We start from the raw sequence: 4,016 nt of genomic DNA, 5'->3' as shown, positions 1-4,016 counted from the left end.
TACTTAACATTCCTATAATTTTTATCCCTGAGCTTTATCATTTTTTTTCTTGTAAAATTTGTCATTTTTGACCGTCCACCCCCGCCTTAATCTTCCTAAGCGCGCAGGCAGACTGGTCACTCAGTGTTCGGGAGTGCTAATGGAACCTCTCTAGCTATAAATATTTCATGTACCTTATACCTTGCATTTTTATGTAGCCAGCTCTCCGTCTATTAATATGGAGGCGTTGGTACGTCGTTCGGTCTATCTTATCCTCAGGAGACGTCGCCAGCACCACATTTCTAAAGCGTCTATTTTTCTGTGGTCTTGTCGTCGAATCGTCCATGTTTAAGCTCCGTAAAGGAAGATGGGGAAGACAAGACATTTAATTAGGCGGACCTTTGTGTTTTTGGTTATTTTTTGGTCTCTCCAGATTTTTGTAAGTTTGTCAACTGCCGACCTGGTCATGGCCCAACGCCTTTTAATTTCTTCCTCGCATCCTCCCTTATTGGTGATCATGGAGCCAAGGTAGGTGTAGCTGTGTACAACTTCACAATTGGCTATACTTCTAACATCATCAGGTCTGTTATCAGCCATCCGATCCACAATCATCATCTTGGTTTTGTCTCTGTTGATCGGGAGACCAAAGTTGAGGCTTTATATATAGAATAGACTTGTCTTATTTAAATAATCGATCGCGATCGAGTATTTCGACCACTTTCGATCAACGGATGCAAAGGCCTTTAATTGTTGCGCATGTTCGAATCAGGCGAATCTGATTGGTCAAGCACACAACAGAGGGGATGCTGGATTAGGTTAGGATGTACGAAAAATAATATACTACTGTGAGATATTACAAGTACATTCTGAGAATTTACGAAAAATAATGTACTACTGTGAGATATTACAAGTACATCCTGAGAATTTACTAAATATAATGTACTACTAGAGATGTTATAGAAATGTTCCAGGTATATTATATACGGTACGTATATTTACAGTACGAGTACAGAACATTCGAAAGATATCATGTGCTGTATGGGTCGGTATATTGTTATGTCAAATTATAATTCAAGCTTCATCTCCGCGCATTCAACCCTCGTTCCCCATCCACGTGTTAACGAGAGATCTGCGGCGAATAAGCGCATACCTATATGTATTTGAAATATTTCATAAAACTGCTTAATCAGGAGAGATCGACATACAGATGTCCATTAAATAATAAACATACAAATTAACTTAAATCACTTGATATAAATCAACTTAGTTGATAGTTATACGATATTTTATTAGTTATTAGCTGAAAGAACGTGCTTTCTCATCTTTAATATTCCGGACTAACTACAAGGTCAATGACGTCGATACGAATCTAATTATAATATATGACTAATTTATTGGCTTGCTGTAATCGATATCACTATGTTAAAGACGTCTGGTTATATTGAGAAGCAAATTAACGATCGGGATTTATTGCATTTCGCTATATTAACGTTGTATTAAAAATGCGCTATTTATCGATATGCAATCGACAAATAGAACAAGCACTTTGATAACTAGAATAATAAAGCGAGATCCGTAACGCATTTATCTTGTCGGTATGTCCACCGCGCGTCTGCCTCCAATCTGCCGTATAACGTATTTTTTTAAGGATTGCGGCTCTTATCGACAGACATCGCGAATCTCGGCATGAAATCGGCCGTCTCTCTATAATAATACACTATCCAATTCACTTAATCGCAAATAATTACGGAGCCTCGCGCAACAACAACGGTAAAGCCGGCGTTTCGAGAGTACCTTATATATCGTGCGACTGTATAATTTCCGATTCAACCACCGATATCGTCGGTCATTACATGCCCTACGAACTATTCCGGGCTCCTCTACAATTTCTATTGCGCAAAAATACACACCGGCCATTTTTCTTACGCCAAGATGAGAACCCTGTCATTCGTAACGTGTGCCTTATAGTTAGACATCTTTCCTGTTATCTCTATTTTACTTTACGCAATACATATTCTATATAAAAATTAATTTGGGAAATTTCTAAAGAATAGAAAATGTACAATAAAATGAAAATTGTTACAAAAAATAAGAAGTACATTTTCCGAAGAAATAACTTGTATTTTGTAATAAAATTGCGTGTTTGTCTTAAAATTTTTCAAATATATATTTAATCAAACAATATAAAACTTTAAAAACATAGGTATAACAATTATATGCTATGTATATATATTTACATTTTTAACATTTTATACTTTTTTATCGAATTTGAAAGAAAATAAAAATTTATTAAAGTTATTAAATATTAATTAAAAAAGGAATACCTTACTCTCTATCATAAGTCCTTCTTTGGATCCACTCTCCTTTTCTTCTGTTCCTGATTATCATAAAATAATTTATTAAAAAATATATCCGACGTTCTTATCTCATCCCTTTTGCCGCAGTATTGTGAAAAAAATTTTTAATATATAGTATCGTAGGCGTGTAAACATGCGGCGCGCTACAAAAGCGCATGCAAATGATTTATCTCGCTTCTCACCCACGCTTTTAACCTTTACCCCGAGAATTGTCCCGCATGATGTGTCGCGGCGGTTATTCGTCACGGACATGATCGAGCTCTTACACAAAATCATTATCGTCATACACGTTTTCTTCACTATGATTACGTTTAATACGCTTATCACATCAATTATCACTAAATCACGTCAAAAAACGTTTACTACGATTGTTAATATATAATTAATTAAAAATGATACTTTTGAACAAAAAAGCGAAAAAAATATTTTTACGGAGTTAATTTTAAACGTTCAGGATTACTTTCGTTTTCATTATTTCACGCAGAATGATCCCGGAATAACGCATCTTTGATGAACTATGATTAATACGACATGCGATGCTGGACGATATATTAAATGCGGAAAGTCGGTGCAAGTCGGTAACAGGGTGGTTGCTGTCTTTGACCTTAATACACCGAGGTGCCGAGGCCAAAGACCTTGGCCATTGGGTTCAGCTACAATCGAAGTTGACGTCGGCGATTGCCCGATTCGGTATTGGTGCAACGACGCAAGTGACTTTTACGAAAATTGCAATCGACACTTCGGCGGAACCTTTGGCATACCTTGCGGACTGTAACGAGGCGGACGAGGTCGTCAATTTCGCGAGGAAAACTACCGTTTTACGGCGATCGTCGCGTCGTACGTTATCATCTTATTCATCGACTTTATCATTTTGGAACAGGCGTAGTAGATACAGATAGTAGAAATTAAATCAACAATGATTAGCGAAAATCAAAACATATATAAAGTAGAAAAGAAACCATTGTTATAAGATTTACAGTTAAATCCATGCCTTGAAAAATTTGAGAAAAATAATCTGATATTAAAATTTTCTCAGCTCTTAAATTATTCTTTAAGCTTTTTAAAACAGTTAAAATTCTTGAAGGCAACGTGCAAGTTTTAACTTGTAACTTGTCCAAACCATATTGGTATATCTTTTTAGAGATATTTTTAACTTACTTGATTTAGACACTTAATATTTAAAAAATAAGGGTTCTATTATTAGGCTTTTAGTTTAACGCTCTTTCAAAGACAATATTTAACTGATTGAACAAGTAAAATGTTATACTCGACAATGCGATCTATCCCGACGAGAGATTCATTAATAGTCTCGGATTGCGCGCGCTGCTAAAGCCGAACGCGCGAAACGCGAAACGGGCGTGTTATAATTCTCCTCTAATCCCGCGTTTATTTCCGCTCGCGTGTTAGGTATCCTAACGAGATGCTAATCTGCATCGCGTGCCCGCGCATGAGGATACGCGTTCTTTATCGTGTGTGTGGCGGCGCCTATCATATATTTTCTAAATGCGCGATGTTCGCGCGCCGCGGAAGAGCAAACAGCCTAATAATATAGCGACTCGGTACCGGCGATAGCCGGCTGCCATAAGTCACGGAACAATAGAGTTGGCATTTATTCATCTCTCTCTCTCTCTCTCTCTCTCTCTCTCTCTCTCTCTCTCTCTCTCTCTCTCTCTCTCTCTC

Source organism: Temnothorax curvispinosus, unplaced genomic scaffold, assembly GCF_003070985.1.
Source record: "Temnothorax curvispinosus isolate PA1 unplaced genomic scaffold, ASM307098v1 QBEX01002047.1, whole genome shotgun sequence".
In the NCBI taxonomy this organism is placed as follows: Eukaryota; Metazoa; Arthropoda; class Insecta; order Hymenoptera; family Formicidae; genus Temnothorax; species Temnothorax curvispinosus.
Note: the sequence above shows the minus strand (reverse complement) of the source record.